This window comes from Euwallacea fornicatus, chromosome 2 (assembly GCF_040115645.1).
Source record: "Euwallacea fornicatus isolate EFF26 chromosome 2, ASM4011564v1, whole genome shotgun sequence".
NCBI lineage: Eukaryota > Metazoa > Arthropoda > Insecta > Coleoptera > Curculionidae > Euwallacea > Euwallacea fornicatus.
Genome location: NC_089542.1, coordinates 2,910,813 through 2,938,709, shown reverse-complemented (window position 1 = coordinate 2,938,709; position 27,897 = coordinate 2,910,813). Strand labels below are relative to the sequence as shown.

Genomic DNA, 27,897 nt, shown 5'->3' with positions numbered 1-27,897 from the left:
AATGGAAAGCATAAAGGGAAATGAAGGCTCATTATGCGCAACTTTTCCAGACACGCTCAACAATTTCCTCACACCCAGTCGATTTATAAAACGACCAACATAAGAGAGATTTCTCAGTGCGACTCTTAGGAAAAAAGAAAACAATGATGACTTGGAATTTTCATCTCCTTAGCTCTTTTGTTGGCAAGACAAATTCGATTTGCTTGAATGTGTTAAAAATTACAGCGTTCAGTAGAATTTAATGCGTTGGTCCATTACAGCGATCCCAAAATTCCCTAGAATGCTGCTTGTAGCCATATTTTATTATATGTATTTAATACACAAAGCCAGTTTATTATTACCCTGTTTTAATGCATCTTAATTACCAGCGGCCAAATGTTCGTACTTCAAGCTTTTGTGAAATTCTTCGAGTCCTTTGTACATTTTTAATGATATCGTCGCTCCAAAATAGTTCTTGTATACGTGATATCAGAGTGCTCCTCTTTTACGTCTCACTATAAAGCATGAACGCCGTAAAAGTTTTATGTGCCAAATAAACACTCTAAATAGAATTTATGATAAAGGAGTTTGAAATCCCAGGGAAGAATTATTGTAAAACGCCGTAGAAAACAAAAACCCCCCGCTTTTTAATCGCTCCGTTGAACTCACGAAACAAACTACCTTATTATATTATAAATTCAATGGAAAACATAATACCTCCTTCTGAAGGTCTTTTTGTAAGAACCAGCCTTGATTTTTCAACTTTCAAGTCACTTCCAGCTGTCCCAGTTTTGCCAAATCTTCGATATGCTTAATCGATTTCAAGGAACATATTCGATAAATAATGAAACAGGGCCCTGCTAACAAAGGACTAAGGCATTTCCTTAAGTAGATCGAATCAAAGGAAGGGCCGCTTTAAAATTGTTTGAGTGAATGAGCAAACTAGAAAATCCATTTACTGGCACTTTTGCCGGGGCGAGGCGGAATCAATTTGTCTATAATTGGGAAAGTCAATGGGGGATATTTCTTTTTAGCTTTGATTTGCTGAGGAGCTTATCTGGAAATTTGAATTGAGGGGCTGTAAAGATATAATCGGGATCGATTTACATGCCTTGTTTCACTGATAGTAATAGCTATTACCGGAGTCGTGTCTGTTTCAAGAGATGACCATGGAGAGGGACAAGAAACACACATTGCGGCATGGAAACTAGACATGCATGGTGAATAGATGTTGAATGGAACAGACACTCAAGCCATGTGTCTAAGGGCGGGCTGGTAATGATACCGAGCAAGTTTGTCAGCAGTGTCTGGCACCAAATAAACATCGCTTTTATGTAGAACAATGATGTACTGGTGTGAGACTATTTATCAATCCTGACAAGAGAGAGCTAGTCGTTTACACTTGAAAATGGATCGGATCTTTGGTCTGTTGACGAGCTATGGATAAGGATTTTCATACGATAAAGTTGGTAAGATAGCAGAGAGGATTCTGCGTAATTATCATCGGGTCGTTGATGACCCCGCTGGGAAGAGCGCTCGATGCATTGCTGGAGCTTCAAGTCTATATCATGGTCATGGATAGATGGTCAGGAGAGAGGCTATAAGTTTCCGTACGAAAATTGAAGCCTGCAATCAGTGGAGCAAGCACTATGTGAAATCGATCTTTCGACGAAGGCAAGTTGAGGTCGACTCCTAAACTAATCCAATCTATCACCTCAAGAAAAAGTTAAATTGATATCGAATCGAACATGAAAAGGATTAATTTATTAATTTCTTCACGAAGCAATTGAAAGCTGTTTATTAGAAGTCACCTGCAATTATTGTCCTTTACTCTTCATAACAAAGATAAAGCAAAAGAATTTGACAACATTCGTTATAACGTTTTGATAAAAATCAATATAAGACTTAATGTTTCATCTAGTCAGAATTCCGTTTTGCAGTCAAGATAAAATTGGAAGAAATAATTCGAGTAGTAATGGTGTCGTGGCCTTAGTTCCACAAAATTTGATTATCATATGCCCTTAGTAAAAACATCATATTATAATGCTTCAAAGCTATTAGAAAACAAATAAAATAATGAGACAATTGGGCTTTGGCAATTGTACTCTTGCGATTCCAGTTTGGACATTGGTGCTTCCTTCACCAAGGAATTCCCGCTCTTCTAGCTTTCAACCAGGGTTTCTACAGATGAGAGTATCTGAGCATCATATGCCCTTATCGTTTCATCTAAAATGTTGCCTTAACAACGACCTCATCGTTTCCTGACCCCAGGGAAGCTAAAATATTATTTTAATAGTAGCAGTTCAAGACCGTCGTTCCCATACCTAACGTGCGTTTTAGGTCTTGAACTCTACCCCAGATTCCCTGTTTTCAATTACCCCATTACGTTCACGTAGCGAATGCCACCCACCAATTGCCCTTAATTATTCTGCCAGTCTTAAGGACTGACATTTTAAATCGATGGCAGCTTCACCTTTTAATTTAAACGCGTACCGATTGCTGTTTAAAATATAGAAATAGGCCACTTTTCCCCGCCCGCAAGCTAATTTTTACCATTATCACACAGGCGATTGCATGTCGACTCGTCCCAGTATCCGTATCACTCACTGATCACGTAATCGTAGATTTCTCAGTGAATCCGACTATAGAAACTATTAAGACCCTGTCGCAAAACCCTGCCCATTGTTAACATTTGATTGGTTTTGATTCGGAAAGTTCGGCACGCAACACTGAAAACGAAATTGATGCCAGTTTCTGTTTTATTAAATTAGTAGAGCTTTACGGCTCTGCGGTCGGTTCACCATTTCGGATCTCGATGAAAATTGATGGGGTCGATGGTTTAATCGAATAAATTAAACCTCCATAGGTGCAAACTGGGAGAATAATTTCCCTTTCGGTTTCTAATTGGGACAAATTTCTACTTGGGGCTGAGCAAGACCAATGATTTGATTTAGGGATCTAGTGTGAGTTAACGAGATTACCTAACTGGTGAACTCCTGTTTTCGAATCATTCTACATCTCTATGGGCTTTGTCAGTATGTTTTACAAATTTTTGAATATCCAACATTCGAAACTGGATGACTTTAAAACTTAATTTGCGTCAGCAACATAACAAATTAGGTGAAAGCAAATGAAGGTGAATTTTCGAACATAAATCTGGTTCCTGCCCGTCTGGTGTGCTTCCGATTTAATTCAGGCACCTTCGGTAATTTTTTAACACACATTGCCACCTCAGATTATTAAATTTTGCAAATGTGCAATTTGGTACAACATTTATCTTTCGCGTTTTAATTTCTTTCAGTGTGTTTGGTGGACTTCGAATGGTAATTTAACAAGAGAGCCCATGGTTCCAAAATGACACGTCTCTGTTTTAAATACGACGGGTTCAAGATTTTTGCTGATATACTGTCAACTTATATCGTGAATAGAGTAATGTTTCAATGAAATACCATTTTTTCTTCTCCAGTAATTAAATTTCAAATTCAGTGTTTTGCCTAATTTTCAATTCAAGTGAATTAATGACTGACAATAAGGGACACTGCTTGTTTCGTTCATTCGTGTTATTTGACTCAACGTAACAACCTGATACGACGTTATTTTAAATAGGGTACCATCAGGATTTGTTTTATGTACACTACAGCTTAGAGCTTAAACTGAGCAAAGGCGCAAATTGGTGCCGCATTTACTCTTCAGATTATGAATTTTCACGTCCAGTGCGACCGTTGAAAATTTAAGTTAGATGGTGATCTAATTTCCCTAATTATATATTTCTGCTTTACGTCACACACCTTTCGAATTTTTTTCATATTCAGGTATTGCAAGTGCAAGTGGGAGAAAGACCGCATAAGGTTTAATATGCCCCCGACAAAGACAAACAAAGTGGGCGGAGTCAGGCCGGCTCCACTTCGATGTTCAGATTAGTATCGATTTCGCTGCCTTTCTGGCGATGAAAATTTTAAAAAATATCAATGTCGGTCATTGTTGGAGGTATATTCAAACTTGTTCGATCCTTCTCCCACGTGCACAATCCCTATTTTTCCAGTTAAACTTTTGATACCTGTGTACGACTAATATATCGCTTAAGCTCAACAAAGCTGCAATTTGGCAGTGTATGCGTTTTTCGAGATATTAATATTCAAAATCAATACATACGTCCTTGCAAATCAATACTGAAACTAAAGTGACCCCAGCTTTTCATCTCGGTACGGCTCTGCGCAAAATTGCCAACATTTCAGAAATTTAGTTCCCCGTCCTCAGACTACTCGAGTTGATCACTTGATCATCAATCTTTCATTCGATGTCGATCGACGCGGAAGCTTTAGTTCCTCGCCAGAGTCTCAGGCTCTCTTTGGAAAAAACCAGTTGTCTCTGAAGTCGTTTGCCTTTAACATTTGGTGAGAATTGTAGATTACGGGTAAGTTTTAATATTTTACTTTCTTCTTTAGTGTAATTCTCAGAAAAATTTCAGTCGCAAGGGCTTCTAAAAGAAATAGGATTCGATGGAGGAAGTTCTCTTATTGCAGCAGACGCTCGATAACGTAAACAAGCCATAATGGAAATATTGCGTTAATGTAAACACAAAATTCGAACTATAGGATCAAGCGAAATGCGCGATAATGTGCAAAAATTTATGCAGACTAAAATTGGAATTTTCTTTCCAATTAAAAAATACTTATCACATTTAGAATATTTGTTCATACAGGATGTGGTGTGGGAAAGAAGCGTTTTTAGCACAAGTAATACTCGACCGTTTACAATGAAAGGATCGTGCTTCAACAGGCATTTTATTCTTTGGCTTACAGCATTTTATTATTATCTTTCAATTGCCACCATGGAGCCGTCGTGCACGTTAGAACATCGAATATTCGTTTATGATCGTTGACTTAGGAGTGGTAAGCCTGTGATTGCAGTACAAATTTAGTGACATTTTATGGCCTTTTCGTTCGCCTGCCCTCTATTTATGTGATTTGTTTTTATGGGGTCATCTGAAGGCACGTGTCTATGCGGTTAAGCCTCGTAGAAGAATGCAAAGAAGGAATCGGACATCAATCACCGAAATCAACGGAGACCTGCTGGAACGTCTTCAACATTACGTCGACGAGAATGGACAGCATCTGTCAGATGCAATTTCTGCTCATCATTATAAAATACTGGATTTTCAACCATTCTGTTATAATAAAACACAAATTATACATGTATATAAAAAAAATAACGATTCTATGATTATTTTAAAAACACGTGGTTCCCATGTTTCATCCTATTCAAGGTATATCCGCCAGTACTTTGTTTTATAGTATGTAACGGTGTTATTTGAAATGAAACAAAATATCATTTGACGGGAAACGGTTAAAGATAGGAATAGGACGTCCTGCAACTACTTGAAAGGGCATTAACTAGTGGTTGTGACGAATGCATAGAAATGTATACATTCCATTTAAAATAAAGAAGACATAATAATTCATAAGTGGGCAAGACGTAATGTATGTTTTTGCTCACCCTGTATATCAAATTACCGAATATTTTTTAAATGTGCCTTATGAGGTCTTATATACAGGGCGTAAAAAACAAGCGAAATTACACATACATAATTTATACACAATAGAATATCCACAGATGCAGCACAACTGCTCACAGAAGATTAGGGGGTATAATGATGTGGTCCTAAAAGTTACGTGAGACTTTGTCTTGCGCCTTCTTGCTGGGTATGATATGGGCACCACTTGTCCATGGTGCTAGGCGTCTTTGTACGGAATGATACAATAGGATGAGATGAAATAAGATGCAGGTGATCGTAGAATAATACATATGGCCTCGTGACATTATAGATGGTTACGTGACTCATTTAGCACTCACATTCAAATTTTTCAATTTTTTTCAGTTAAAAATTATTTTTAACATTCACTTGTCATGCATCATTAAATTAAAAAAAAAAATCTATCAAAAATGTAAGAAAAATCAAGTTGTTTTTGAAATTTTGAAGCCGAGGAAGTTGGGTTTAAAAAAATAAAATCTCACGTTACTTAGTAGTCTGAAAAGATAATTTTATTTGGTCGTTAGTTAATCAAAATCCACACATAAATAACAGAGTTATAGCTTCTTTCGTGTTTCTTTCGACACCCTGTACAAGTGCCAAAGAATTGTAGATCAAACCATTAATGAAGTTGTTATCGTGCGAGGCGCTCTTATAAGACTACCAGTGTATACGCATGCAATAAACGTTTTTTTAACAAATGATTTATCATTTATAAATCACGTTCGCTAATGTAAACGTCTCGATGATGTGAACAGCACTTGATTTTAATTCGTTTTCATTATCGAGCGTTGGCTGTACTATGTTTTCATTTCAGAGGGCAATTGGGCGTTCCCTTAAATTAGCTTTCTTGCATCGCATTTGTGAATGTTTTAATAATTCCTTAGTAAAAGCAATATATTTAAGTAAATAGCTACCGTTTAGGTCAAATTGGGAAATACATACCATTTCCTGGAAAAAAGTCAACAATTCGAGGTAAAACCGTCTTGCATTCCGCCGAAATTCCGAAGCTCGAATGCACGGGCGATTCGCTTGTCTGAAGAAATACCTCTGGAGTTTACGACCAGTTCGTAGGGTATTGTCAAAATTAGATAACAGTTCGTCGCCAAGCGACGATATTTACTGGAACTCGTCCTGCTTTGAAACTTCCCAATTGCCTTTTGTTCCACTTTTTTGCCAAGTGCATCGTCAATTATTACTTCCACACCGGAGGAAATCGATTTAAAGTTCGAGCCGATACACGGTGTTTTTGTTTCATTATTTCTGGAGAGCATTGTTTGTCAACAATCAACACGGAATTCAATAAGACACTTTATAATTAAATAGCCACAAAAAGACATTCGAAACGCCGAACTCAGAGCTTCAATTCCAACGTGAATGGCGCCTCAAAGTTGGCCATTGAAGATTGACCCTAAGGGAAGGAACGATAATTTGTTATTGGCACCGGTATAGAAACTTTTCTTATTAGGGAAAAGCTTCGGTCCTAATTTGAAATGGGCTTTTAAATTGCTCCCATTTGAGGGCCATTCCTCTTCTTGTTACTTAGGCTTCTAACTTTTGTTGATTTCCTTCTGCACTTGAGGAATGGTCATTTTTCTGATGCTGCTCGTATTTAGATGTACTAAATTTACCATGCAGTGAGATGTAATTTCGCCCCCCTCCCCTCCCCTCTAGCCCTCCCCACCAAGTCAAGTAATGGGCTTTATACAAGTCTTAAACCAATTTTAAACATATTGCGTGTTACCGACGAACTTCGCCAAGTTTCCAGGAAAACAAAGTTCTTTACGACTCCTGTAATGTTCTTTGGGTTTTTCTAAGCTGTTGGGCTGTAAAACGTTGAATGTTTTAGAACCCACTTTTATTAAAGGAGCAGTAGAGTTTTAATGAAAGTACTTAACATAAAAAATGGCAGGTGCGACCGATTAAGTTTCCAATTTGCGGTAATATTGGACGTGTATTGGAGTATTTAAAAATTAACCTGAAAATAACGATCGCAAATCAAGTATAAGCTGAACATTATTCTAATTCAGTCAGATTAAAAAAAAAACGTAATCTCCTGAGAAAAAAATTTTTAGTATAAAAAAAGTTAAAAATTCAGAATATTTCCGAGACCTTCTCCTTGTGATAAAAAAAAATTGAGAACTATCAAGGACAAACTGCACACTTTCTAGCGTGTCTTGATGCTGCAAAACCTGCTGAACACATCGTCGATTCGGCAACGTTGACCAGGGCACGAATGCCAAAACGGTCGCACTCCGTTTTAACTTGTATGTTAACATCCAGGTACCCACTTTCTATTAATTTCATTTCAAATAATGAGGGATTATATTTTCGTCATGAAAAATCCCTATTATTTAAGCGATTTGAAGAAGGTTTGCATTTTATGTTATTATTCTAATTTTTTAAAATATTAGTAAGTTTTAAACGAGCCCAATCAAATATCCTTCCGCTTACTAACCGGGGCACCAAGATACCCATGAATAGTACTGTGTGTTAAAAACGTTAATTTTAGTTAAACAACTAAATAACCAACATCTAGTACACTTTAATTATTATTTATTACACAAATGAACCAAGAAATATAAAATTTTCCTTATTACAACATTTACATTCTTTAGGACAACTTTTACATATGGTTATTGTTGAGGAATGTTAATCGCAAATCAGTTTGTAACATTTATTACAGGATTTGCGAATTTTTCTTCTGCGCTTACGAGTGGCTGCATGGCACACAAGGCAAGGTCTAGTGACTATATTTCGACCAGTTTCATCACGCGAAACTAGTATGGAAGTAGAAGTTAACGCTGAAGAAATTGAAATAGTTGGTACGGGGTGGGCACAAGCGATGCTTCGATACAATCAGCATTCTATGGCCGATCTTGTTGATTCATTTCTAATTATTTGATTATCGACGGATGCATTTTCGATGATTCGACACCACTCGTCTCTAACTGTTTCAAAAATTTTCGTCGCTGGTCTGTACTCTTCTTTATCATAGTATTATTCTCATAATAAATTATGTATGATGCAAGAGCGTCAAGGTCGACAATTTTATAAAAGAATGCTAGTGGTTCTCTAGTCAGTCTTTTTTCCACACTACACCGTCCCAGCAGCTTGTCCATGATATCAACTCCAGATTTCATTTGATTACAAAAATGTATAATTTTTAGTCAATTTTTTGATCCTGATATTTCGCTATCATGATGCATTGATGGCAGAAACACTTTTTTTTGTATAAGAACACAGTGTAACGCCAGCAAGATATCCAAATAGAGATAATTTTTTCATGCTTATGCTAAAATGAATTAATATACAAGCTCTCTATCATTTCCTTTACGAAACCTCACACATATAATGATATTCACAATGGCACTTTACATAACAACAAAATACATCTTTATTGTACAATATCACTCAACTAACAACTGCAGAGCACCAAGAACATCGACGTGGGTATTGATACGTGCTCGACGTAATTGCACCGCTGGGTACCCGGGTACCCCGGATGTCAGGTTAAGCGGAGAAATTTGGAAATTAACATTAAAGATTTTTGAAAATTTATTTGGGTATAAAAAAAAAGGTTAAAGGAAACCCGCAGCCCCTGAGGTTGCAAAGTACTCAGGGGCACTCAAATTCATCTTCAAATGTGAGAAGGATAAACGGTTAGTCTTGAGACGAACCGTTTATCCCAGAAGTTGTGTAATGAGAAAGGGCGAGAAGTTTAAAAGATTATGAAAAGCGCACTGAAATTTTTATCTTGCCTGCGAGCTCGTTAAAAATCGAGATTATGCGCATTTCGAGTATGAAAAAAATTGTTGTGCTCTATTTTCCAGTTAATTGAATATGAATATGAAATAGTGGCAAATGAAGTTAAGAATAATAATAATAGAATTATAACCTTATTGTAGCCCCCCATGAATACTTTTGTCCCAATTTCACCGCTTATTAAAGCTCGCAATTTCCCTGTCACATTTGTATGCTAAAATTCCCCATTTATACATGAATCACTCGAAGCAACGAGCTAACCCAACTCAAATACGCTTTAACATAATGCGAAAGGAAACTAAACAGTGCTTATTATAATATTCATGCGGCCGACTTTTTAATAACTTTTAAACTAATTTGAAATTCCGCTAAACTTCTCTTTGAAACTTTTCCTGTGCCATACAATAATAATAATTATAATTCTCGAGTTCCTTGAGAATATTGTTACATTTTTCGCGGATATTAAATGAATACTTTAGTCTCCAGCATCTCAGGTGAACATTAAAAAGTCTCATAAAAGAGAGTAATGTTAGGAAACAATAAGTGAGTTTATGTTAGCGACGGATGAGCCATTGTAGTTGAAAGGCAGTAGTAATATATGAGTCTTGCTTTAGTTTGGATTCTTTAGGGAGTTTACGGAAATCAGGGTACAAATGTAGTCCAAGAACATAGTGTTACATTCAATTTCTAAGTAACAGGTAAAGCGTTTTATTGCATGTCCTCGGAGTCGGCACGAAATCAAATTTAGGACCGTGGATCAAACTTGGCATGTGTCAAGGCAATTTATGTCCACGACTCCCATTTTGTCACTACAACCTTACAAATGTGAGGCCTTAATGCGAGTACCGATTTGGGGAGAAACACTCTAAATTATTCTATTCATTTGGATAGGAAGCATAAAAAAAAAGGTGGGAGATAATCAACCTGGGTGCAGAATGTGCTACTTAAACCGAAGTGGTTCAGTTTAGAAGGAACAAGGAGGTCGTCGTCGTCTCAAGAAGAATTGTTGAAAATACTGCATGCAGGTAAATATCTGCATATTGCACACATACAAACGGTCGAACTTGTATTAGGAAAAAATCCCTTCTCCCTGTAGTCGGGTGATAATAATAGAAAAAGATCTGTGACTGTTTACCCATTAATGATCTTCCAAAGTAACATAACGCTCAGTTTGTCGCTATATCAATTGAAGTACCAATGAGTATGTCAATTTGCAGAAATAGATAATTCATTGCCTTTGAACGTTGTAATCGTATTTGAGTTTCATTTGAAATTAATCGACCTCACACCAATCTGGAATTTACTAATTTAAACTGACCAGAGAGGCCATCGAGATTTTAAGACACGACGAGAACTTCTATAGGAAGGAAGAAGGTGAAACTCCTCCCCCTACTGCGCGCGCATGAGTGCCTATAGATCTAGTTTAAATAAGACGAACGTACCAGTTATCGCCTCAATGATCGTCGAGTAGCCGAGGGCGCTATTTGGGCCATTGGTTTTTATATTGTCCAGTGCAGACATGGACGAACGTCGTTCAGAAAAGTCTTAGTATCATGATTTTGAAACACTGAAAAGGCCTTTGAAAATAATTTTATTTGTCAAGATTATAAAAATGTTTGGGCAATTCGGAAATGAACTAGTAAGAATTCAAATATTTGGGATTGAAATCATACCGTTAAGCTCAAATTGTGTATAGGAGCGAGCTGCAAGTAGATCTCAGAAAGGAAGATGGATAGGGCTATATCAAGCAACCGAAGGAACGTAAGTCTTGAAAATGATTAAAACGTGTGGAACAGTTATTTCCTCAATACAATATTAAAAATGCGATGCCCTAATGAGGTTGTCGATTTGCGGAAACTTTTCTAGATAATTCAATTAATTTTTCCCAAAAAGTTCCATTTTCTGGAAATGTCTTTAAATTTGAATGAACTTTTTTAAGTGCTACTTTCAAGGGTTCGTTTCAGCTGGCAATTTAAAAATCTGCAAGGAAATTATAACGCTTAAAAAATTATTGCTTTTCCAATGGCTCTAATGTGAAAATTTAACGGCTCGGAAAAAATTGTATAATCCGAATTAAAGTTTTATCAAAGTCTATAACTTTTTACTGAGGGCGCATCATTATAAGATTTAAAGCACTGATTGATGTCGTAAAGAAAAATTACAGGTTTTATTAGTTGAAACAAAAGCACCTCCGGTTATTTCTGTTTAATGACACTTAAATCAGCAGCGGTTTAACGGGGCTCTAATTTCAGGCTCTAATTTCAGATAAAAATTTTGTCTTATCGTTATGCTTTGTAATTGCGGAGGTCTCGCTATAAAAGTTTTATGCGCGGGCGATAAAAATGTCGAGTATTATTAATTGGAAAATTTATTATTAAAATTTAAGATATATTTGGGTGGGAAGTTAGCAGAAATGCGAAGGACTACGTTTCTAATGGTAGATGGAAATTGATTAGGGTAGTTTATGTTTTTTATCTCTTCAAACTTTGTCCTCTGTTGGACTGAGGCAACTTTGAGTACTTCACAGTCATTTCGTCAAAGTAGCATTATATATTTAGTTTAGTACATAGTAATTGAGTGAAAATGCAAAGAAATGCAAGTTCTGCAGTTTTAGTTTGGATAAAAATGATAAGTAAAGGATGAGCGTTTGATCATAAAAAAGCTCAAGTGGGAGCTGCAACGTATGAGGCAAGTCTTCGATAAACATTTGTGTTGAATTTTGATGGTCAGATGTTTGATAGTAAATAGCAAATTGCTCAATTAATGCCATACGTTTAGAGTTTGTCGCCTACTGCAAGTTTTCTTTTTACAATCATTCATTACGATACGTATGGTTGAACGAAAATTCGGCAACGTCACACCTTTTTTAAGTGCATTTCGAAAGTTCCGAATTTTACTCCATCATCTAAAATAATCCCCAAGCCTCAACTAAGAAATTGGCATTTCCTCTATATCTGGACTGAAAAGCGGTAATGGCGCATATTTAGAAATTCTAAATGCTCGAAATCAATGTTAATACGCACCTTCCGTGTTTAAAGCCCATAAAATAGCACCCTAACGTGTCGTTCTTATTACATTACTTTAGAGCAACTTATTATTATCAACTATTAAATTAGCCTCTTTCGATACTTAACTGCCTCGTCGATAAAAATTTAATGCCCTTTTCACGTCGTAATAAGGCGAGCAAGGTTTATGCATGAAAATTTTTCAATTTTCTTAAAAACGACCGCTTACGGAATACCTTATAATGCTAAAAGCGGCAAGCTAAACGGAAATTGATTGCAGTTTGTTGGCATGACTGCCGGTCAATTGAAAAGAGACCATTTATTTTTAATTTGAAACGATTGATGGCTTTCAGTTGCAATTCAGACGTATAATTTCCCTGAATATGTTTTATGCAATTTTACATCCGAGAAAGGCTTATAGCTAATACTGCTTGGTAGGACGATCAATTGATGCTATCTACTCTAGTTTTCTTCATATAACGTGTCATGTTTTAAATGTACTATTTTAGAATGTTTTTCCGTTCGATCAATCAACCAATCCAAGACATTTTAAAACGAATTTGATGGAGCGCTTCACTGTCACGTGTAAAGCACACAATTTCGAAACTGTATTTTTTCCACACTATCTAAAAAAAGACAATTCTCGTCATTTTTCACCCTAATAAAACCTCGTTTTTATTTATAGCGATAGAACTAACGTTATGGGATATTTTGCGACGATCATTAGTTCGATAGTGCTGCACGAACCCAATCGGCCATTCGCGGGAGCGTCGTTGGAAATATTCAGGTTCGCTCATTCCAAATATCCAAATTCGACGGCAGTGACTGGACCACGGCATGAGGCAAAATGACAGATAACAAAATTGAGCGTTTGACAACCCATCTCTGTCCGTCGCATAAGCATGGACGAGGAAAACAATAGAGCGGTGCCGCAATTATTTAAAAACAAAATTGGATATTATCCTCTTTCGTTGGTTTTATGTATACTTGGCTGCCTATAATAAAATCGTGTACTGTCGAAGCCCAGCGTGTGCGAGTGCTGTTGCCGGTGTGAATAGTAATTAAATCGTTCTGTAATTTAATTGCCATTTGTAGATTGTATGACCGTGGAAAAATTACAATGTTTTACTCATCGAAAACCATTTTTTTCTAGTTCGAGAAAATGACCAAACTCGACATCGATTCAATCGGCAAAATAATCTCTCAGTGACAGAAAGTGCTATTTTCGTCACTCGTTCGCAGAACTAATGAAATACCATGGAAGTCAATCAGTTCGGGACGAAAAGCTTTAAGAGGAAGGAAGTATTATGGCAAGCGCCCCGGCGCAGGTAAAAACAGAAAAAAATGGCCTATCGCCACGCTGGCTCAACGTGTGATTTATTGCTTCTTTTTATGTACATATGTCGAATAATCTGAAATGTTTACGTCCATTAATGTTGGCATGTTTGCTAGAAAATTATAAAATTTTCTAATCATAAAATATTAGCTATAGAAGAAAACTGTTGGTACGTAATGAGCTAGTCTAATACTAGTGGAGCTACAAGACCGAAGCCATAGTGGTAATAAGCGATATACATGCATAAAAGCGTTTAGTAGTGACTAATTAGTAAGTAAACGAGGTAATTTATTATTAAATTCACTATTAATGAGTCGGCAAATATGTAATTATTGCCAGCGGTGGAGGATTTTTAATTTGCGTAACAAGTTTCATTGCGTTAGCAGCAGGTACTGTAGGAAGTTGACTTCGACATCACATAAACCGTATCCCTGGTTCCCTCATGTGGGCCTTCAGATCTCAGCATTATTGTCCGTTATATGACGATGTCGGTATAAGATATACAAACCCCTTTCTGGTGGGAAAATATTTATTAGACCACGTGTTTGACTTAGTTAATTTTTTCCCACGCATTTGTTCAGCATTTCGAGGACTTAACTGAAAATTTGGGAAACGACGAGGAAATTGAAAGTTATATTAAATATTCGCCTCAATTATCTGGGAACTTCATTCCCATCCACCACAAACCTCTTTTGCCTTTCCGCCCTTCTCGTTTCTCTAATCAACACTTCAAATGATAAAATATTTAAAACAGGTCATGGCAATGTAAAGCCTCTTTGTTCTTCATGATGCGTACGGCCCACATTAAATTTTCTTTGATTCTGGTCAGTGGCTGGAAGAGTTTTTTGAACAAATAATTTCGCTTAATCATTTCTTTGAACCGAAGCTACGCTTCGATAATTTGCTTTGGAGAGGGGAACGTTTTAATTTTAAATCTTTTATGTTGTGTTTCGGAATGTGTGCTCGTGTACGAGAGCTGGAGAACAATCGTATCGAGATGTTTTAATGAATGCCCTGCTTGTTGGATTGTACCAGTTATATCGGTGAGAGTGGAGACCTGGATGATCAGGGAAGATACTAGGATCTCAATTACGAAACAAATCAATGGCGAGAGGGAGGTGTTGAAAAGACCCAGAAGAGGTGGAAATTTCATATACACACAGGCTCAAAATTTAAGAATATCAGATATATGTTAATAAATGTTTTTCTATCTACTTTACAGTTATGGACGCACCATAACAAAATACCTGCAACGTTTATAAATGAGAACATACAAATAGAAGGCATTTGTACACATTCTTGTATAAACAATTTTTTGCAGCATATGGGAAAACAACATTAAGTTGGCACATGAAATTCTTGCACTGTAGTTGTTTCGTTTGGCGTCGATCGATCATCCACGACAGTCTTCAATCGTTTTGGATTTTATTATTTTAAACGTGCTTAGACGACATTTACGTTACGAGTTGCGAGCTGTGGGAATGTTTGAAGTTGAGCTATTGTAAGTTACTGTTGCCGATCTCATGGGAACCACCCAGAGCGTCATCTCTCACCTTTGGACCCGTTAGTGGGAGACTAGCAGCATATCAGAGATAAATTGGGGTCGACCAAGGGTGACCCCTCTTCGTATGAACCGTTACATTCAACTGAAGGTTCGATGAAATGACACTGGGACTGCAGCCCATTTAAGTAATCATTCACACGGGACACAATATAGTTATTTCAAGAAATATCATCTACAGAAAATTGAAAGTAGATAGTTTAGTCTCCAAAAGACCTTGCAAATGCCAACTTTTAATCCATGGGAATCGCGCCGCTCCAGACTAGTCAAACTGGATCACTGGAGAAGAATTTTCGAATCAATTCGGTTTGTATCCAGAGTCTCCAAGAGTACGTGTTTGGAGAACGACTGGAGCACAGAGTCGAATTCAACACTCACAGAAAGTTCACAGCTATAGAGCAGGAACAATCACGGTGTGGGCGGAAATATCACTTGACCGCCGAAGAAATCTTGCTTTCCTAAATCGTTTTTTTTTATCAGCGTACAATCATGTTAGGAATGTCTTAGAACCTGTTGTTGGTCTGCACAGAAACATAAGCAGGTCAAATTTTTAACTAATGCATGATAATTCTCGTCTGCATGCTGCCAGAGTCACTAGAAATTTCGTGGAAGAGCAAAATGTTCCAGTTTTAGACTGGCCTGCGCAATCTCCCGATCTCGATCCGATTGATCATGCTTGGCTCGTGCTTCAGAGAAGGGTCCTTCGAAACCATAATGAATTTCAAGGCCGACATCAGTTATTTTAAGATTTCCAACAGACCTGGAATGATATTAATCAACAAGATTTGGAGAACCTGAATGTGGAAAGGGCTGCAGGGCAACCATAAATGCGTAGGGAGCACACGTTGCATATCGAACTTTAAATTTGTATGTGGTGAGTAGTGTTCAATAATTCCGTCTGCTGCAAATTATTTCCTGTATATATCTAAACCGTTTTTGTGCTTACATGTAAATCGTCTCTTATGCACATCCCTTGGTTTGGCGCTCGCAAAGCGGAGATAGAAGTAAGCGGCCAGTTCAAGGCGCGGTCCAACGTAAAAAGATTATTTATTGACAAAATCTAGAATATACCTAGATTTTGAGCATGTGTGTGGTGTAATGTACTTGTGATAGCTCGACGTTAATAAACTACTCGGGACTGCCGTGAGGGTAATGCCTAAGAGTGTATGTTCCGGAGAAAGGGAATCTTTTCATCTACATTAATCACTGTTTACGTTTCTTCCTCGACTCGATGAATTAAATCCATTAAGTCTTTAGCCATGCTATTTCTGTCATCATCTTTTTAACTTCTGTTCAATCACTCGCCCCAGAGACAAGATTTTTTTACCCCTCGTCAAAAACGAAAACACACAATGTCACTTTTATCCCATCATCGTTCATCGCGTCTCATTATCCAGGGCACCGACACATTTACGTCGAACCTATTAAATTATCTTCCGCTGTCTTGAAATATAATATTTTATCAAGAAGTGGAAGGTCGACTTATCGCCCTAAGCTAAGCGGAACGAGGGCAAGGTAGACGAAAAATGCCTCCACTAGAGGGGCACATAATAACATTGCTGTTTTTACAAGTAAATAGATGAGACTTCACACGACCACGTTAAAGCCACCGTAATGGGTTTCAAACATCTGGTACACACAAACACGTGTTTATGTCGTAAGCTTGCACTCCTTTTACGGCGGGGTACATTAGCCCTTACACCCATTCACGGTATACATATGTGTGCAAGAAGCATTGTTCCCAGGGATATCTAATTCACTTGATTGGTAAGTCGGGTCACACCGGGGGGCAAAGAAAGTCGACACAGAAAGTTTCCTTAGGTCTTCCGGCGGGGAAAAGTAAATTTCGAGTTTCCACACACATCTAACTTTTGTTAGCAGCTCTAAAGACGTAAAATTTAGAACGTACGTCGTGAAAGCCAACTTCGAGTTTTGTTTTATGGGGTAATTTGCAACAAAGTGTGCACTAAAATTCTCTCCCAGTTAGGTAATAATTAGGGAACTGCGATCCTTCATCAATCTATTTAATAAATACACCATTTGCCAATCTTGATAAGGGCGTGGAGCATAAATCTCTACTTCTTCCCCTCATAACTTATTCAGGTATTTATGGCGACGGCAAATGTTATCCTGCTATTCAACTTGGTTGTAAATTAAAATATTGACAGCTAGGAATTCTCGATGATTCTAACTAATATGCTCACATCGGAGAGAAAAGACGGAACAGAGCGAAGCAGGAAAGCACCTTACTACACCCACTCCCACCACACCCCCCACCACCCAACCCCCAACCCCTCCTCCCCCGATTTTATATTCTAAGTCCTATTTGGGTTTCTGCTAAGCTTGTGTGGAAGATATTGGCCATGCCGAGGATCCTTATTGGCTGTAAATTACTCGAATTAGAACGCTACAATGTCGTTTTTACTGTTGAGAGTATTAAAGGTGACAGGCGATAAAATTAAGGCCGATATGTGTTGGATAGCGTGAGGCTGTTGCGGTTTTATCGATTAAAGTTATACACGTTTTGTGATATGCTAAATTATTTCAAAAAGCCACAATTTCTCTATGGTTTCATGGAAATGAAGCTACCTACCAAGAATGGTCAATAACATTAGTCACTTGGTTATTAGCTAGGAATTTTGGCATTTCTGCCGTTTCTGCTGTAGGGAATCGACACTTCATTTATTTGGAACGAAAAAGGCCAATTTGGAAAGAATGTATAATATTAAAATCAAACTCGCACGCTACGTAAATTTTTAAATGGAAAACGTTGGCGCTTTCATTTCTAGTACCATTACCGTCCCATATCCATGTAAAACCTAATCAGAGCAGAAGCATATTAAGTTTGGTCATTACAATTCACAACTGTAGTTAGGACCTTAACAGAAAATAATTGCCCCCAAATGCCCTGTCGGCGTACTACTAAAGCCACCACTCCGACCCTATTAACTATATTAAGCTTATTACGAGCACCTAAGTACTCACTTTAAAACCAGCTAACAGGTAGCCATTTAAAAGATCGTTATTTCCCGCCTTAATTGGCAAAATTAGCAACATAACTGGACACTCAAGTGGGCCAAACAATATAGGGGTTTCGTGGGAAACCCCGAAATTACAAGTCATGCTCGGCGAGGCTGTTTTGGCTTAATTTCATCACCATTTGAAAGAAATTTTGTACATATTAAAAGCTCTGGATGTAGGGGATACTCAACAATTTGTCACATTTCGCCTCGGCTATTTGATATGCAAACCGCGTTGTGTATTCGGATCAATTCGCTGTCGGAACTTCATCGGGAAATAAAATTAATCCAGGCATGAAACACATTACCAAGTAAATGAACGCCAAATTTTCAGTCAAAACTGTGGTCTGGATCTCCTCGAAGTTAGACCGGCAGTTAGTGCGAGTCAAAGTAAACCTAAACCTTTGGCTAATAATGGAAATTAATTTTATGTCCACATTTCCAGGTATCTATCCAGTGTACCTCAGCGAGAAATTTAATATCCAACTGGTTCAGATTTCCGGCATAAAATTTTGAGGTCAAGCTGGAGATCGAGTAGTAGTAACTTCATAAAGGCAATTCGAATCTAGGGAGATAACATGTATAATTAGTATTATTAAGGGCCACCGTAGGGTTTTGGAATTTGGAAAATTGTAATTATTAAGGTGATTTTAGAACTGTCGTTTCATTCATGTTCAGTGTCAATTCAATGTGCGATCCTTTATGTAATAATGTGATTCGGATTGCTTGGATGTAGTGTTTCTAAACTCATGGACAAAAAGGAGGTTCTTTTTGATCTAGAGGTCTGACCGCTCTGTGGAAGAATTTGATGGCACTATAAGTTATTTTTGTGCGCAGTAGTAAAGCTTTATGTTTCCTTAACGTTCTTCTTTTTGTTCATAACGATAAATCTATTCTGAAAGGAACTATATTTTTTTATGAAGAAAAGATGTGATTTACAAAAAAAAACATTAAAGTATGTCAAACAAATAAACAATAATAAATAAACGACATAAATTAATATTCAAGTTAGAGATAAATAACTACTAACAGGGTGTATTTCCTCCTTGTGCTCTAATGACAGCTGCCATGCGGCGAGGTAAGCTTAGGACATAATCAGCAATTAATCTTTGTGAAATATTTCCCCACTGTTCAAGAAGAGCTACTCGAAGGTTTGCAATGGTTTCCAGTTGTTTGTTGTGAATACGTCTCCCGTATATATCCCACACATGTTCAATTGGGTTTAGGTCAGGCCTACGAGGAGGCCAATTTCACCCTTTTATGTCCATTTGATTTAGGTAATTACTGGCAACTAATGTTTCTTCATTAAAATGTTATTTTCGTTATGGTTTATTTGTTTGATATGTTTTGATTTTTTTCGGTGAAAGTCAACTTTTTTTTTTTTAATTACATTTCTTCTCAGAATGATATGTCAAGATAACGTAAAGCTTTACAGTTGCATATAGGGACATCTTATAGCGCCTTCAAATTCCTCCACAGGGTGTTCAGAAATCTAGATCAAAAAACACCTCTTTGTTTCACCCGGTATAATGACAAATGAATTACAACTTTTGGTAAAGTTAACATCCAGTATTGATTCAAATGAAAACGCCTACAATTTTTGGGAAAATGATCAAAATCCACATAAAACTAAAAAAGCAATGTAAGATTGAAATTGAAAAATATTTATGTCGTCTGGTTTCTTACGTCCAAAGTTTACATTAAATTATGAAAGGGGACTGTGAACGCTTTCGCTAAGTCTGTTTATGTAATGGTTGACTCCAACTCCACGATATAAACTTTTGGTGACGATTAGAGTATTTTTTAAATTAAGGCGGAATTACTGAGTGCCTGGTAAAATTATTAGGAGGGCAAGTTGTATAAAAGGGCTGTCACCCACCACACCCTGGTTAAACATGTACTATCATCGACTGTGCTTAAGCCACTAGTATCCTACTGTGGAGGGTTGACTGCCATAAGCTGCATCGGTACGCTGATTTCTTATTGGTTACCGTTAATGACTGGGTCGCTAAAACCAATTTTATTATTAACCATAACCAAATGAACGCTCTAATAATTTGAGCATCTAGGGCGGAGCCAACAAACGTGGACCTTCAGTAAATGAAAAACTCGAACATGATCTCGTATCGTTTTGCAAAATTTTTGGGTATGGAATTAAACCGCACTTTGTTCTGGCAAGGATATATCGATAATGTGATTTCGAAAATTATTAAGGTTTGCTACAGCTTTCGAGCACTCAGCAGCTATGTGAATAATTACACGGGAAGGATGATTTATCGTGCAAAGTTTGAATGCCCTATTAGAGACGAAATAATTTCAACAACTGAAATCCCACATTAATGCTTTCAAGACGAAAACTCACAATTGCGATGCACTTGCTATCTTGACAAGAGTCACACCCACCAGTGCATCCTATTTGACCTTTGGTATTCGAAATAACTATTCCAGGACTGACGTTTGGCCTTTTTCATATTTCCATAAACTTCACGTCAAGTAATTTCCAAATTAAACTAAAATTAAAATGGGAGTTTTCGGATTTTAACTGGTGCCTCAACCCTGCCGACCGGTGCGATTAGCGGAGTTGAAGGTTTAAGTATAGTAATTAATTTTAACACATAATTCTCGACGCTCGTCAGTTGAATATGAAATTAATTACGTCTCCCTTAAAGGGCGAGCATTCTTTAGGACGCGGAACATTTACATGCAAGTCAGTGTTTTGCGACGCTTATAAATTTTATTAAGGTAGCTTCTTGCTAAGTAGCGACAAAAAGCCGGAGCCAGAGGTAGAGATTAGAGTGATGAGGTCCTGGTTTATAATTTTGCATTATTCTAACGCGTTATCCGTTTATCTGCTGAAAGATAAATCCAAAAAATGATTAAGGATTGTGCTTGAAAATAGGGGCTGAGTTGGCCGATTAGTTCCCAAAGACCAACGAATCTCAGTCGATCTCTCTTAAGAGCTCCGTGGGGTTCCCTGAGCTCCGAGTATTTTAGGGTTAAATAATATACGACGCGCGCCGGAAACCACTAATCACTTCACGACTTAAGTCTATTTTTTTGGAACAGCTGCTATAGGTGACTTGAAGAAATTTTACAAAATCATACAAAATTGCCAATGGCTTCGGTACATTTGCCGTAAAAATTCGACTAGACTATAAAAAAATTATCATCGACGGTGCTGTAATTGCGTGGTTTACCAGGGTGTGTGCTGTCTGCAGGTAGCGCCAATTAGGCCACATTAAGCGGGACTTGGTAAATGCAATTTATCAGCCTGTCGTCTTTTGTGGTCGAAACTGAAAATATACTGCGTGACATAGAAAGGAGAACACCCCGCAAAAATGATTTCATTTAAATAAATTTCGGTATACAAATTTGCAGATGGGAACACAAAAAACGATCAAATTTTTAACCGTATTTATCAATGTATTTACAAGTTATTAGGAATTTGGGTTTTTTTACAATAAAAATTGCAATAAAATATCAACAACGTGACTACAAAATATCATTTATTGATGTTAGTGTGCTTAGAAAGTGCTTTTAGATTACTCAAATAAGCCTAGATGCATAATGTAGCGAAATTTTCATCAATTGAGCGAATTTGAGAGAGGTCGATGGGTGGGTCTACGAGAGGCTCTTCGATCATTTAGGGAAATCGCCACTAAATTGAACCGTAGTCTCAACACTATAGTGAGATGTTGTCAGGCATGGTTCCAACAAGAGGAAACAGGCAGAAGGAAAGGTTCTGGACGATCCCGAAGAACTACAGAACGCCAAGATTGCCGCCTTCGAATTATGGTTCTTAGAAAGGTTCGTCTCGTCGAGGACACTGGCGAATCAGTGGTGTGCTGAATATGGAAGGCCCATTGGTACTCGAATCATCTATCACCGGATAAGAAGTTTTGGACTGACTTTCTATCGTCCCCATCTTCTGTGACCCCTCACCTTAAATCATCGTGAAAATCGACTGCAGTGGTGCAGAGAACAGATACATTGGAATCTGGAATGGGATAATATCGTGTTTAGTGACGAATCCAGATACTGGTTGGGTATATATGATGGTAGGGTAAGAGTAAGAAGAAGACGGGGTGGAAGGTGAGATCTTCAATTTAAAATATAGAGGTATGTCCATCGGACTACTGGGGTAATGGTTTGGGGTGCTATTGTACATGCTAACAAGTCAGTTTTACTTTTCATTGGAGACTGTATAATAACCCAACGATACATCCAAGAAGTCCTGGAACCTCCCCTCGTACCTTATCAGGAAACTCTTGTTAATCCAGTTTTCCAATAAGATAATATACAACCACATGTGGCCGTAGTGACTATGGACTTCTTTCAATAAAATGCTATCAATTTTATACTTTGGCAAACTTGGTCTCCAGACCTTACACCACTTGAACATGTATGGGATATTGGAGATAAAAGGTTGCATAATTTACCCCATCCCCTACAAACCCCAGAGGCGCCATGTCAAGCTGTCCAGTTAACCTGGAATGAGATCCTCAAGAGAATATTAATCACCTCATTCGATCCATGCCTAGATGTGTATAGGAATGTAGAAGGCACCGCGAAGGATCAACAAGTTATTAATTTTTTTTTTTGGTTTTTAATAATGAAATTTGGTCAATCTTTTTATGAAGTATTTGTTTTAGCGCGAGAAACATGCGTACCAATAATTGTTTAAATAAATCCATTTTTACTGGGTGTTCTTTTATCTATGCCACGCAGTATATTTTGACCTTTCTTGCAATTCTGGGATCCAAAAATGACTTTGAGAGTCTTTCCTAAAACATTTTCCCCATTTAGAACTTCCCAAAGATAGCGGATTGTAATTTTCTCAATCTAAACAATCTAATAATTCGTTAAATAAAAGTCAGCAATTTTATTTCATTCTTTGAAATTAAATTTCCGACCACGGAAAACAAATCTGTCATTAAAAAAAAATCGGAACGGAACAGTTTAATGGTTTTTCAGCTATTCCAACTTTCCATAACTTACACTCCACGTGACGCCTCCCAACCTTTGATCGGTCGTTTGAAGTTTGATTGATTGATTGAAAGAGGCAGAAGGTGCACAACTACCTTTGCAAAGTATGGATCTTAAGAATATGCTCAGCAAGTCCTGCCAAAACGAAGTTACAGTAGTTACGTTAACTTGATGAAGTCAGCGAATCTTCAGAGATGAAACTCCTTGACCATATTAAGCAATAAAATTGATTGCTTCAAGTACTGCATTCGAACATAGATGAGACCGGTCATTCCGGGAACACGTCTCCACGATTGGTTTAGGTCCGTAGGGCATTCTATGAAGTTTGGTGTTGGGGGAATTGCTAAAAAGCATCTTTCCTTCAGTGAAATGTTGCTTATTCTAAGTTTCGAGGGTGGGGCCAAATAAGTATAGTCCGAAAACCTCCGTCCCTTCATCGTTATATGCTTGTATGGTACTTAATGAGGATGGAGCTTTTGGAAGTTGACCTCTCTCGGGCTAGCCTAGTTAAATCCGTAATTGGATGAATTAGTTGTGTTGCTAGGACGCGCATTTTTGATTTTAATGGTGGAATTAGAAATGTTTACTTAGTTGGCTTAGATATCAACCAACTCATATCTGCGAGCAATTGTTTATTCTATAGACAGTTTCTATTGGAGGCAAAAGCAAGAAATTCAAGGACTTTATGAAGGTGGGTGGAGCTTCTTCGCTGTACTGGACTGATGCTTATGCAGGCTGGGAATAAATGAGTCACCCCCTATTTCAATTCAATCATGGCGTGAAGCTATGAGCCACGCCTCTTCTATTTGTATCGGTTTGTGAGTGGGATTTCGCAATGATGGCTGTAGGGCAAGCAAGCTGTTCTCATTTAAACAGCAAAAAACATGACAATGTTCTCAAATGCAGTGGTTTGGATTGTAAGAGGGGTAATTTAGGTATTCAGTTCGGAAGGTAATTTCATCACTTCAATTTCAATGAGTGCCGACAAGTTGATTTTTGCATGGATCGAGGAAAGTCGAAACAAGGCTAAAGTGCATTATTTCCATTTATATAGTATTTCAGAGGGGGCTCTCTTATCTGATTTATCAACGAAATTGATATTCAATAATCCATTTCGTTTTTTTTTCGTGATTTTTAGTTCAATACAGATTTGTTCAGTGGCATTTCAAGTGTTAACTATTTGATTTAATTCTGAAATAATCGATTGGACGTTTAAGTGGGTTATTTAAAATCATAAATTGTTTTACGGAAACTTGTGGTATTTGACCATTAATACAAATTGATATTAGGCTTTCTTAAGTATGTGCAGGTTTTCCGAGATTTAGGGACGGGTATTCAGTAGCGTCCCGTAAAGGATATATTCATTTTTAATTTGAAAAGGGTGGTTCAATGTTTTTCTCGGATTGCCTTCTCTTTTATCACATTCCAGCTAATAGCAGGCCCTTTAGGAGTAATGAAACAACCCACGAAACAATTCTGAATTTTTCTAACGAAAACAAGCGGAGCATTGAAAAAGTTTTCCAAATTAGGTTAAAACAAAGGATTTCGATGTCGTTTCCGAGACATCTTCAGTTTTCGCCGAATGCGGATATTTTGTTAAATTGTCTTCAGATTTTCTAACGCATGTAAGTAATAAATCAAGGACTTTAAAGTTTACAAGCAACAGCGATATCTTATTGATACTCCATCCATTCCTTTCAAAACACTCGCCTCAAGCAATGTCATCCATTGTAGGAATCGATAGCTGTTTCACTGTTTTCTTTATTTCCCTCCTCCCCATATTCCTGTTTATTTTTACGAATGCCTTGGAGTCAGAGGTACTTTCGGAATAGCAAGAACTTGATACACTAAAAAGGTTCCTTTTAGCCACGTCCCAATAAACATTAAATTGGGTCGATCAAACGCCTCGCGATGCACCAAATTTCTTTGGGTTTTACGGCTCTATTTACATTTTTGTAGCCCAACAATAACGTTTTCGCATAAATGGATCGTAAATTTTATGCATTATCATAAATCTGAAGCTACACACTTGGCTTCGTTGTGTGATTAAATTGTTTTGTTTTTAGTTTAAGCCATGTAAAATCCAGCCCACCGGCTGGATTTATGGTTCACAGGGATTTTAAAATGCATGAAGTAGTATTTGAGTGATGTAAAGTTTCTCGTAAAAGTACACTGATGGGAACGAATGGGCTGTTCTTTAGGAGCATGGCTCATACATTTTTAAATTCCAGGGATTCGGCTCAACTTCTCTTCTGCGGCTGCAGCGGACGAAAGCCTTTTCACTTAAAAGTAACCGCAAAAAGCTGCAGTAACAAGAAATTATCATCGTTTTATTCGGAACATTATCTCGACTTTTAATCTTGAGAAATCACAATTTACCACAATTTTCCGAAATCCCTCGTTGTCCTTTTATCTGGTCCCATCATCCGGGCATTGAAGACTTACCCTTTACTCCTGAGACGTAGATGTTATCGCGTCAATGTAAAGCGTTTTCACACTTTTTGTTTTCCCAGGGGCATCCGAGAGCACTTTTATTTTACTGAACGTCAAGCGGTTTTGCGATGAAACAAAGTTTCTGCAATGTGATATTACGAGGTTTACAAAAAAGCGGAATTTCACGTGTGGGCTGTCATTCTTTCGCATTATTAAATTCCTTTTGGGTCTGTGCTAAAGCAAACGTACGAAAATGTGTACGGTTTTTTCCAGAGGAAATGGCTTCCCGTAGCATTTAAAATTGCACAATGTATTTCCAAATGCTTAAGTATTGTGTCGGAACATTATTCTTTTATTTCCCGCTCGCTTAAATTAATTCGATATTTTACCTTTAAGGGAAGCAAAAGTTGCGAGGCTCTTATTAAAATTCCCCTAAATCTTCTTAGTAAAACGTGTATTGTCTCCTCTACCAATCAATATCGAGCAGCAAAAACCGACATGCCTGCTACGCTATATAGCCATAATCTCGTCTTTTTTGTCCCATCTTTTTGTCGCGATGAGCCAGGATAATAAAATATATGGGACGCAGAACAGTGACTTGTATGGTAATATCGGCGATCCTAAGAATCCTCGCCCTTTGGGAGTGGCGTAATTAATTACATATTCGCAAGAGAGCTTTGGGAGTTATTCTGTAAAATTAATTAAAGTGCTTGTGTTTTAAGTTTTATGGTTCGGAAATTTAGCAGAGCCTGATGGGTGGGCTTGGGCACATTTCCTTTACTGCTTATGGTCTATCGAGTTAAGAGGATGTTGATCTGCGGGTTTGCACTAATGAAACATTAGCGAACGTAGAATAGCAGATTTGTCTCCGTTGAGAGAGGGGATTGATATTTCGTTGTCGGAAGCCATTCAGAGTTTATCAAATAAGGCTCGCCACTCTCTCAAGTATTAAGTTGCACAGCAACATAGATCGGTATCGGAATTTGCCTGCATCATGTATGAGGAGAGCCTCTGGACTCTCTGAACACGCTCTATAAATATGGACTGTGATACTAAATTCTCGTGCTGTAATATTTTTATAAAGCTCCTGTAAATTCCAGAGAGCACCAAGATTTCATGGAATTTCACAACGCTTCTAAAGAGGACTAAAAATTGTTTAGTCAAATTTCGAAGGATGAGTATTAAATTTTTCGATCGAAACCCATTTCGGTACTCACTCCCTCAAGATCGTCAGCAGAGCTGCCGCAAACAACTTTAACGAAACTCTTGTAACAGAAAATCGTCGGCTGGTTACACACCGATTTATTTTTAGAGTTGGCAGTCATGACTAGTGGCGCCCTCTGCGCGTGCTGTCGTGTGTCTGGAGAGCTTTTGGGATACCCCAAGAGACGGTAAGTCGCGAATATAGATCGCGATATTAAAAAATGCTCTTAACATATTCTTAAAAATTGCCTCTAAATTCCAGGGAGTACCTAAATTCCGAAAAAACTCACAAAGTTGTTGAAAGGAACTTTTGACAGCCAAGTTGGAAACTTTAATTTTGACGGAAACAGAATCAAAAATGTTTGACTGAACCGAATTCAAACTCTTGTAGATACAAAGGAATGAAACTGCCAAGTTTTTAAGTAATTTCCCATCGGTTTTTCGCTTTCGACTCTTTGAAGTCTGATTTCGTTTCAAGTATCTCTGTAGTGTAATCTCACTCTCTCAAGATCATCAGCCGCATAATATGACAAGGAAACTATCGGAAAATTATGTGCAAATTTCAAACTCAGAATAATAACTTGACGGTTGGAATATAAACAAGAACGACGTGGCACGAATGCAGTATGGCGTTCAGTGGTGCCAACATATAACCGAGAAATAATTTACCTCCTGGGCCGCGGGCTGCTTGGAATGAAGGAAACTTTTATTGTTATAGCGGCGCAGGAGTAACTATCGCTGACTAAACCACCAACATTCGCATAAATTTTGTCTACTGACCAATCATTAGTTGTAAAAGCGGTCTCGCAGATTGGTTACGGTTGGCACCACTGTGGAGGCCGATGACGTTCATCGATTTTTGTATTATCTAGGGCTGAGCTATCCTCTCCCTGGATATTCCTATAAAAATCCCTGCAAAATCCAGAAGATAATATTATCAAAACTCCGAAGAATACACTAGGTATTTTAAGGGCGCTTTTTGAGTATCACCTAGCTGAAAAATGAGTGACACTCTCACTGTCATGTCATGTCAATTTTGAGTGACGGGGATTTGCCCGTTGACACCTTAACGCTAGCGA

The 27,897-nt window shown here is 37.7% G+C and overlaps 1 protein-coding gene and 1 long non-coding RNA gene across 4 annotated transcripts in view; one reads left to right on the top strand and one right to left on the bottom strand.

Moving 5' to 3' along the window:
* The window catches only part of side-II (sidestep II), a 229,405-nt gene that overhangs the window by 181,982 nt on the left and 19,526 nt on the right, over window positions 1-27,897 (bottom strand). The window lies entirely within an intron of this gene.
* LOC136347040 (uncharacterized) lies at window positions 4,256-5,110 on the top strand. 2 transcript variants are annotated; one of them, XR_010733417.1, is made up of 3 exons: window positions 4,256-4,393; window positions 4,448-4,871; window positions 4,971-5,110. It is a non-coding gene; the product is annotated as an uncharacterized lncRNA (long non-coding RNA). The 2 variants fall into 2 exon arrangements; XR_010733418.1 differs by having other exon boundaries at window positions 4,437-4,871.